Raw genomic sequence first — 11,387 nt, 5'->3', positions numbered from 1 at the left:
GTGGGTGAGGGGATGGGTGAAATACGTAATGGGGATTAAAGAGTACACTTATCACAATGAGCACTGAGTAATAAATGGAAATGTTGAATCACTGTATTGTACACCTGAAACTAATGTAACACTGTATGCTAATTATACCAGAATTAAAATCAATACAAACATACATACATACATACATACATACATACAAATACCCCTGGTGGGAGGGTAAATCAGAGAAAGAGAGGCCAGGGTATTTCCCCCCTGAGGGAAAAGGAATAAGTATGGCAGAATTACAGTATGGGGATTAGGATTATGGTAGCATTACAGTGCAGGGATTAGAACTATGGTACAATTACAGTATGAGGATTAAATTTATGGTAGACTTATAATGTGGAGATTAGAGTTATGGTAGACTTATAGAACAGGGATGGAAGGTTCCTGAGAGCTCCAAGTCCTCTCACATCCACCTAGATCAGTATTCTCACATTTAGCGTGCATTAAATCGCCCATAAGATCCTGGGCCCCACCCTCAGACTTTCTGATTCAGGAGGTCTGGAGTGGAGTTCAAGAATTTGCATTTCTAACAATCTTCCAGGTGATGCCAGTGCTTCTGGTCCAAGGTTCACACTCTGGAACCACTGACCTAGATTTTGACTCAGAAAATAACCTTCTATCTCTGTTTCCCCCAAAGGATCCGGTGCCAGCACACACACTCTGTCGGTTTGGTATTCATTGATGGCTACGGTTACTGAGAGAGAGGCAGGGCTTTCAAGCACTTGCTATTCAGAGCCCTGGGGGAAGGTTTCGGGTATCAGTACTATAATGAAGTCACTGACAAGAACATAACATTCTCTGCAGGAAAAATAATCACACTGATCCATAAAGTAGCATACTGTAACAATATCAATAGTGGCAATAATAATAGTAATAACATGATTATAATATAATGTCATTTGCCCTAATGTGCTACATCCAGATTGATCTAAGCAATAGAAAAGAATTACCGACATACACAAATGCTCACAAAGTGTAGCTTTGACATATTTGGGGCCATTTGGATGACGGCAAGGGTGATGATGACTATAATATCAAACCACATTTGTACACAGCTTTTACATTTCTAAAGCACTTTCACTGGGTTGCTTTTAGCAGCAACACTGAAAAGTAAGCAGGCAAGCTCCCTTGGTTTATAGAAGAGGCTCACATTCTCTTGTATTTTAAGCCTTCACACGGCAAACATGGATTTGAATATGTGTACAGGTCAAGTACTGAGCGGGGCAGGGATCAGGTTGCAGATAAAATGCTGGACACCCAATTAAGTTCAAATTTCAGATGAACAGAGAATTGCTTTGTGCGTTACTATGCCCCAAATGTTGCATGGGACATCCTTATACTAAAACAATTATTCATTGTTCGTCTGAAATTCAAAGTTAACTGGTGTCCTGTATTTTTATTTGCCAAGTCTGGCAACCCTAGTGGAAAAGGAAGGAGGGGAGAAAAAGAATAAGAAATGTTTACGGCGCTCAGAACAAAGTCACAGTTTGGAAGAAGACCCCAGAGAGATGATCCCAACCCGTGTAATCAGTGGGTGGGAGAAGCACTTCTCAAACTTGAATGTGCGTGGGAATCACCCAGGGATGTTGTTAAACTGCATGTTCTGATTCAGGAGGTGTGGGGTGGGGCCGGAGACTACATTTCCCACAAGCTCCCAGCAGATGCTGATGCCATTCATTGCTTCCTGGCCACACTCTGAGTAGTAATAGTGGAGAGGGAAGCTTAGAGGCTGTGAAGCTTAGAGGAGGCATTTGGTCCACCTTTAGGCATCAGGGAAAAGCTTCCTGGAGGAGGTGGAACCTGGTGGGTTTGGGCTGGTAAGAATCTGAGGAGAAAAGTGGCAAAGACATGCCAGGAGAAGGAATATCCTTTGCAAAGTCCCAGAGGCGAGAGAAAGCACTGCAAATTTGGGAAGGGTCGGGTGTTGAACGTGGATGGAGGATAGGGTTTGGGCAGGCAATGCTGGGCCCTAGGAGTCAAGACAAGGCCCCTGCTACCCCAGACCCCACCCCCATCTGTGGGAGTGGCAGAGTCCTGGACAGACAGTAATGAGTGGGAGGTAAGCACTGGAATGGTGGGAAGTCAGGGAAGGTGAGGCTCACTCTACCTAAGGCTTGTTAAATGAATGAATCAAGGTGACCTGAGTGTAGGGCAAAAAGGCAGGCCCAGCAGAAGGTCCAGTGGACACAGTAGCCCAGAGCCTGTAACCCCAGGCCTTCATTCATTCACTGCATCTCCACACTGTGGTCCGAACATGAGTGGCAGAGAAACTGGTTATATCGGTAGACTTGGGCTCATGGATGGAGCTCTGGAGTCTGTAGTCGTTACGTGGTCTTGGGGCCCTTTAAAGTTAACAGTGCTGGGTTAATAGCACTCATGAGGCCTGTTCTAGCTTCTTTGGGTTTATCATAGCAGCCGAGGCAGAGTGCTAGGTTTCCTCCACGTCCATTCTTTCTCTCTTCCTTCTGTAATAGGCCGCCTGCCTTGGAGCTGATGACATGGCCCCCTAGGACAAAAGCTATACTTCCCAGCGTCCCTGGATGTGGTCTGGCCAGTAGGGTGTGGTGGACACAATTTGAAAATCTGTCTGGGTGCAGTAAAGGAAACAGAAACTGTTCTTGGGTTCTAAGCAAAATGGGGCTTAATGATGGAATTGGAAACTGTTCTTGGGTTCTAAGCAAAATGGGGCTTAATGATGGAATTGACCACAAAGTCATTGGCAGGATAGAAGCGTGCAAGCTGTGGGGTGCTGCAAGGATTTGTGGTCACATCATGGCAGGCAGCTACAAAACAGAGGTCAGAAAGTTCCAGGAAACCACTCTAGTGTCACAGCCACCCACAGACACAAGGTGACCAGACAGCAACTGGAGATCCAGCCACAGTCAAGACTCTCTTGGGCCAGAGGCATCCACTGCCTGAGGAAGAACGGTCACAGCCTTCTTTTCACCTTCCAAATCGCACGTGAATGAAGCTCATTGGTTGCAAATAGTCTTATCCAGAATCCTAGCAGCAAGGGAGTCTGAGAAATGTATTGGCGAGGCTTCCAGGCTCTGTGATTAAGTGAAAGGACAGCAGTGCGGGGGGAGAGAATGCTGAACACCACCGCACCCTTCCTGCCAACTAAGATAAAGTCGTGTTGCTGCAGGTGATTTCTTAGGATCTCTCCAGAGGCCTCAGAAATGCCACAGGGAACTGGGACCTTTGCATGGGTCAGAAATAAACTTCTATCTTGGTTTAGTCACTGTTTCAGCCGCAGAGCCGGTATCCTGAACCAGCACCGTCAAGTGTCAGATGAGGCCTCAGCAGTATTCCTTTCAGAATGTGTAGTGTGGATGTTCCTGGGGTGTCAAATCAGCCTGGTTATCAGGAGTGTGACAATACATACTTCATCTACAGACAAAGCACCCGGGACTGTGGCGGCTGGTGCCGAATGTAGTCTATTGAGTTTGAAGGAAGTTGGAGAGGGCTCAGAGGGGATTGGGTGTTGGGGAAGACTTCTTGGAGGAGGCAGAGCTGGAGATGGAGAGAAAAAGAAAGGTTTTGCAGTGGAGGCCACTTTTCTCTCCCTTCCCCACAGTCGCGCCAACCAGGGAGCGGCCCTCTGAGCTCAAGGAGCAAGAGGAGAGAGGCGAGATGCCCACTCCGCCAGGAGAGCTGACTTTCATCCTGGAGCAGGATGGAGATCAGGAAGGAGGGAGGACTCGGGGGTTAAGGGACTATGCATTATTCCAAAGGGAGGGACTGGTGTCTCTAAGACCTTAGTTTCAAGACTCTAAAGACAGGGATGGGGACGGACACACTCAAGACATGGCCTCGAGGTCATGAAGTGGCACCTGGTTCTGGCCTGCCCTTCCCCACTGCAGCTTCTCCCCAGGAAGGCACACTGCATTCAGCCTTCACACAGGGATGCCTATAGTCGGCCTACAGCCCAGGCACAAGGATGGATACAGGAACTTGCAAGCCCAGCACTGGGGTCGGGCCACTCCCGGTCAGCCATTCTCTCCTCACCCACCTTTGTGAAGAGTGTGTGTTTGGGGTGTGGGGACCGGCCAGGGTCAGGGCATCTTTAGAACCCAGGCCAGGACAGTTCAGGGTGGAGGAATAGTTCAGGGCCAGGATGAGAAATTAGACCGGGGAAGGGGCCGATCTGTGACCAGGGTTGGGCTCAGCCTGGGGCCAGCTCACAACTTAGTTTATGCCAAGGACCACAGCCCAGTCTTAGGCCGGTGGTAGGGCTCAGTCTGGGACTGGGGTCTGGACTCAGTTTTTGATGGGGAAAGAGCGTGGAGCTACCTGACCGCCTGCGTATGAGCTCAATTTCCTTAGTTCCCTGGAAAATAAACCATAATGAAAGGCTATCAGAATATAAGCATAATTTCCTCATTGATATCACACTTAGCCCTCAAAACCGTTTTACTCCTGGGTCCTCTGTTTACTTTTCCTCCAAACTTGTGTAGACTCTTTTATTCCCTCTGGGAGAAGAAGGTATACAGGTACGGGGGTAAAATGAGCTGCCTCGATTCCCGGCAAGTTCAGAAAGAGATGGAATCAGGCAACAGGCCAGTTGAGCAGGTGCCCAGCCCAGGGCATCCTGGTGGACTCTCAGCTTCCTGCGGTGCTTTGGAGACAAGCCCCAGGTCACCCTGAAACCCACGGGCAGGCGGCAGGCAGGCGAGCAGGCAGCTGGCTGGAGGAGTTGGCAGCAGGGACGTCCTGGATCAGAGCCTTGGGCCACAGCCAAGGCTGTTTAGTTGGGGTGGAGGGTGAGGGCAGCGATTTTATTCAGCCTGCTCTGCAGCAAGCCCCGGGGCAGGTGCCAGCAATTTGCCCGTCCTGAGTGACGGAGCCGGGAACTGCTGAGTGGCTGGGAAGGCAGGGACACCGCCCCCGCCCCCCCCCCCCAACCCCTGCCAGGTCCTCGTGGGCACGCTCAGCCACTGAAGGAAATACGAAGTGACGGTAAGTGACAAAATCGAAAATGTAATTAAGACAGATGGAACCAACCGGCGGGGATGATAAAAGCCGTTCCCCAGGCCCTGAGATTTAAAGCGAGGTCACAGGATGACCCCATCCTGGCTGCACAGCCGGCAGAGAGGAAGTGAGGGAATGAGCTCAAGGATAGGAGCCAAGCTCTGTGGAGGACAGTGAGCAAACTGGGCTTCGGTTGCACTGAAAGAGATTTGGGTCAGATACAAGGATGAACTTCCTGGAGAGGAGGGTGCTTCAACACTGGCCTACATGTGACATCATCTCCTTGGCCCAAGGACACATGTATGCCTCCTGGGCAGGCTTGGATACACCTGACCTCCCTCTCCAAGATCTATAGGAATAAGAACGGCCTCATTATCACATGAGAAGTCTGTGAAGGTGGAGGGGAATGGCATTTGGGAAGAAGACAAAGGGAAGAGGGCTCAGGGTTTCCCACAGGCCAGAGCTGGGAGGGTGGAATCAGCCCACCTCCGTGGAAGTGCATGTCACAATGCTTGAACCTGACATCTCCAGGTGACCTCTTTTTCTCCTTCTGTGCTGTTGCCCCTTGGTCAAACCAAGAGTAGAGGGGGCATGGTGGCCACTCCTTGAGCCTACAGAGGAAGCAGCAGTCCACCTGGCCCCCAGCTCTGTGGATGCAGTGATAGAAGGAAGCCCAAAGGCCCTATGGCGAGAGCCTGTCTGAGCCTTTGTGGAAGGTGGGATGCTTGGGACCTATGGGGAGATTCATGCAAGAAGAATGAGGGGGGTCAGCACCAACATCTGGTGTAGGCTGCCTCTACAACCAGCCTCCGCTTGGAGGGGCTGAACTGACCAGCTTTATTGGCCTCCGTTCTCCATACGTCTTGCACCGGTACTCTGTGCTGGGCAACAGGGTGGGCAGAGAACGTGGCTTCTTTATGCCTGATGAGCTACTAGATTGGAGGGAGAGAAGAGACTTATCCTCCAATTCAAGATACTCAGTCATTCGGTTCCCATTTATTGAGCATCTACTCTGTGCTAGGTATCGGTGGGGCAGGGACCCACGGTGAAGTTAACAAAAGTATTTTATTGGGAATTGAAACATATGAAGCAATCAGATATAAGTGAAATATTCAGGCATTAACTGGAGGTGATGGGTGGTTCATGTGGTAAGTGCACAGGAGCGAGAGGAAGGAAGAATTTGGTGCAGGCCAGAGTTGTCAGCGCAGGCTTCTTAGATGAGTCAGAGCTTGAACCTGACCTTTGCAAGACGAGAAGGGATGGCTTGGAAGATTGGAGGAAGGGCTGCATCCTGGGTGGGCTCAGTGTGGTGGGAGAGGAGGCCTGTGCCCGGAGCACTCTCCGTCCTCCAGGAGCCAGACCATGATCTCCTCTGACTCCAAGGCAGACATGGCTGTACTCCATTGTCAGAAAAGATGTAATGGAGACAGGTTGGTCCTGTCATTCCTGGGCCATCTTTCATTCCAGGACACATCCTTGTTATCGGTACTGAGCATGAAACAGGGCCAGCATCATGGAAGGGATTGGAGAGAGGCTGGAGTGCTCCATCATTTCAAGCACACCATCCATCCCTCCGTCACATGCCCGGCATTTACGCTTGCAGCTAGAACACTGAAATATCAGGTCAGGATTTACTGGGGTGTTAACTCATCATTTATGCTACTCTTCTTCCCTTTTAGGGACAGTCTTCCTGAAACATCTCTATCTCCCTGACTTGCCAACCAAATGGCCCTAGACGAGTGTGTCTGCCCACTTGTAGCTCTTTCTAAGTGTTTTTTCCCCATTATCTCCCCCATCCCATGGGCCAGCCTCTCACTTTGGGGCAGCCCCTGTCTGTGACCTGAGAATAAAGACCCCCAGAGTCTAAACTGTTTGATGAGGAGGAGAAAGGTTCCCTTTCCTGATTTGCTGGCTGGATTCCTGGGGCTGTGAACATTCCAGGAAAGCCCCAGTCCCTCACCCCTGATTGTAATTCTAGGTCCCAGCTGTGCGGCCTTGGAGAAGTCACTCTCCGTGCTTGGAACTTGGACCTTCTCCATAAAATGAAGGGGCCAGACTGGATGAGCTCTATGCTTCTCCCCACTCTAAAACAGTGTGAGCACAGTCCTGGAGGCTTCAGCTCATTCAAGGCAAAGCCTGGCAAAGGGTGGGCATTCTACCCAGAGTTCCAGAGAGAAGTTGGAGCCAAGGACAAAGCCTGGAGCCATGAAGATAATGCTCAGCCATCCCTCAATATGGGGGATCCCAAAGGGAGTCATTCTTTCGGGGACAGGGTGCTGGGGACGTACTGCCATCCCCCCCTTCCCCGGTCTTGTCTTCTGATCACAAATTCTCTCTCCCTTTTCCTTCTCATCTGATGTGGTCTACTTCCCACAACCTACTTCTTTCAAACCACATCTTGCCAAACCAGTAATAGTCCCAAGTGTCGACCCAGACCCAAGGCAAGGTCAGAATCCGAAGCCTCCATTCCCAAACTCTGATTGGTCTTATGATATTTAATGGCATCGGAGCCTGTCTGAGTAAGAGATCCCCTTGGACAGGCAAAAATGATGGCAGAACATTCCTGAACCTGGACACTGAACATTAAATGTTCTTAGAATTGGGGGAGCATTTTCACTCTCCTTTGCTCAACCCATTTTCTACTCTTCTGAGGGTGTAGCCAGCTCTGTCCAAAGCTGAGAGTCCCAGGGACTCCTTCCCAGGGAAGCTGACCTGGGATGCTGTTGTGTGAGGTTCACAGAGGGAACTCTGTGGCTCCAAATGCCTGTCTTAATGAAACAGGTAACATGGTTGTGAGAGAGCAGTGTCTTTTGAGCAGAGATACATATAATTTAAATTTTTTGAATCTAAATATCTTCACATGGTTCAAAAAGGGAAAAATGTTAAAGCTATATAGTGAAAGGTTTCCTTTCATTCCTATCTAAGACCCCAGTTCCCACCATCTCCTCTCTGCAACTGTTACTAATTTCTGACAAAGCCTTCCAGAGTCCCCTTACATTTATATGAGCAAAACAAATATGCATTCATATTTCCCCCTATTGATCACAAAAGTTAGTATTCTAGGGGTGCCTGGGTGGCTAGGTTGGTTAAGCATCTGACTTTTGATTTTGGCTCAGGTCATGATCTCATGGTTTCGTGAGTTCAAGCCCTGAGTGCGACTCTGCTTTGACAGCACAGCACCTGCTTGAGATTCTCTCTCTCTCTCTCTCTCTCTCTCTCTCTGTCCTTCCCCTGCTCACACTCTGTCTCTCTGAAAATAAATAAACTTACCAAAAAAAGTTAGTATTCTCTCCATGCTGTTGTGTTCCTTTCTTTTTTCACCTGATGAAATATCTTTTTATTTCTTAATAAGTTCCCTCATTCATTTTCATAGCTGCTTAGTATTCCAGGACAGGCTTTATTTATGATTCAAATTCCTCCCACATCCAAGAACATTTTGAGGTTGTTTTTGGGAGAGCCTGCCTTCAGTAGACAGTGTTTGAGATAAAGCTTAATAGGATTCATTGCAGTGGGTCTCCGTCTTTGGCTTCTCTAAGAACTGACTTGGGAGGCATCAGACGTTCCTCCCAACCCTATCACACCTGCCAGGACTCCGGTCCTGTGGGGCTGAACCTGCCAGGACTCCGGTCCTGTGGGGCTGAGATTGGGCTGTAAGGTGCACTTCAGCAAGCTGATTCTGTCCCAGGCATCTACAGATCTCCCCCTTGAGAAATTCTAGTGAATGGAAAAGGAAGCAAGAACTACATCCTACACTGAAAATATTGAGGTGTTGCAATTAATCATTAAATTTAGCTCTGAGGTTCCTGGCAGCTCAGACCAAAGTGGAACCACAAGGATATAGTGTTCTCCCTGCCAGAACAAAAGGCCAGTTTTTCAGGAGACATAAACATGTCCCCGGCATTAAATTCGAAGTGGAATTTATCACAGGAGCCATTACTTTAGGGACATTGAGCTGCACAACAGGCAGCATCTTCCCCAACAGCCATGGAAAATGCGGGAGGCATGTTCTTCACTGTTGCCCTGCAGAAGTCAAGGTCTGGCACAAAGCCCGGCTCAGGACAGTGTTTCTGCAGGAGGCTCAGCCAACACGGCCATCTGAGAAAGTCCAGAACACCCATGACACCATCGGAAGATCTGAACCGAGGGGCTCAATGTGACGAAGGAGAGAGAACAACGAAACACATCTACTTGGCTTCCGAACCCGTGGAGGAGGCCGATTCTCCCTCCCTGGGGCCATGCCTAGTATGAAGAAGGAGGCCTCTCACCTTACTCTAAGAAGCTCCCAGGACAATGTGCAGGGAGAGAGGGTAGAATGGACAGTTATTTCCCTGTTTTTCCCACCTGAAGCTTTGAGTATTTCCTGAATCTTCAGCAGTTGGTGCCACGTTCTCATTAAGCATACAGCTCAGGGAGCAGAAAAAAGTGAACACTCAAAAAATGTTGGTGTTTGGGTGCCTGGGCGGCTCAATTGGTTGGGCATCCAACTTCAGCTCAGGTCATGATCTCATGGCTTGTGAGTTTGAGCCCCTCTGCTGTCAGCTTGGAGCTCACTTCACATTCTCTGTCTCCCTCACTCTGTCCCTCTCCCACTCATGCTCTCTCTCTCAAAAATAAATAAACATTAAATAAAAATGTTTTAATGTTGGTGCTGATGATATTGATGGAGGGGGAGGGGTGGTAACAAGTGTGTTCTCCATCCTGCTGAACCTAGGATATCTTGAAAACCTCCAGCATTTTATGAGGCAGATCTGATATCCTAAACATGGCCTCTCCACCCCCACCTTTGCCTACTTAAGCTTAGGTAGGCCCAGGCTTTGTAAAGCCAGTCCTTCCCTTCTCCCACTCTCTTTCCAAATTGGAGAATGACCTTGATCTCACAACCACCATCAGGATGCCTAGGAAACTGTGGCAATTGAGGCTAGAGCTGAGTTGAAATGTATGAGGACACCCCTCTGGGGTGCATTCAGCTTATCAGATGAGGCCTGTGATTTAGGACAGATGCAAGAAATCATTGTTCTTATGAAATAGAAGACAGCTAAGCAATTATCGTGGGGATTGCTAGTTATATATCAAAATCTTTCCTCCTCCTCTTCCACAGTGGTAGAACTGTAGTTAGCCATGTGGCAGCTCAGCTAGAGCTTACATTTCTCAACACCCCCTTGCAACTAAGTTTGGCCATGGGACCAAATTCTCACCAATGGTGGATTTAAAGCCTGGCCCACAAAGCCTTAGGGGTGTGCTCCACCATGCTTCCTTCTCATGAACCCAAACTCAGACATGTCCATGACTCAGCTGCACCCAAGCAGGTAAGTATAATTCTCTAGAACAGTGGTTCTTAATCTTCAGTGTGCATCAGAATTACCTATAGGTATTTTTGGATTGTGGATTGCTACCCACCTCCCAAGAGTTTCTGATTCACTAAGTCCGGGGATGGGAAGTAAGAATTTGTGTTTTTAAAGAGCTCCAAGGTAAATGCTGATGCTGTTGGTTCAATAAGCACACTTTGTTTTTGTTTGCTTTAAAAAATTTTTTTTTCAATGTTTATTTTTGTTTTTGAGGGAGAGGCAGGGGAGAGGCAGAGAGAGAGACACACAGAACTTGAAGCAGACTCCAGGCTCCGAGCTGTCAGCACAGAGCCGGACGCGGGACTCGAATCCACAGACCACGAGAACATGACCTGAGCTGGAGTCAGACGCTTAACCGACTGAGCCACCCAGGAGCCCCCAGAAGCACACTTTGAATACCAAGGCCCCAAGGCAAGACAGAGAAAGAATCCCAATCCCTAAATCACCACATGAAGCAGAGCCCCCATACACCTGGGATGTTCATCCTGGATTGATATATGTGGCTGTCTTTCTTAAAGCCACTGAAATACTGCTGGGTGTCTATGTTTCAGAGCCCAACTTTACACTAGTTAGTACAGCCATCATCTAGTTCATCCTCCTTGAATATAGAAGGGTATGCTGAGGCCTGAGAGGGGAAGGGCCTGTCCAAAGCCAAACACCAAGCAGTGGGCAAGCCAGAGTGAGAACCCAGGTCTCCAGCTCCCAAAGGGATCCTGAGACCTCTCCACGTCCCTATGTGTACTACACTCTCTATAAGTTGGTGTGATGGGCAGTATAATCCCATCAGCTCCCCCTGCCTCTCAAAGATGTGCATGTCTTAATCCCTGGAAACTATGAATGTAGTATGTTAATATGGCAAAGGGGGATTAAATTTGCAGATGGAATTAAGGTTGCTAATCAGCTGGTCTTAAAATAGAGAGAGTGTCCTGGATTCTCCAAGTTGTCACAGTGTCATCACAATGGTCCTTAACAGTGGAAGTGGGAGTCAGATGAGTCAATATACCAACCAGATATATTAGAAACACACAACCAGCA

Source organism: Panthera tigris, chromosome B3 (assembly GCF_018350195.1).
Source record: "Panthera tigris isolate Pti1 chromosome B3, P.tigris_Pti1_mat1.1, whole genome shotgun sequence".
NCBI lineage: Eukaryota > Metazoa > Chordata > Mammalia > Carnivora > Felidae > Panthera > Panthera tigris.
Note: the sequence above shows the minus strand (reverse complement) of the source record.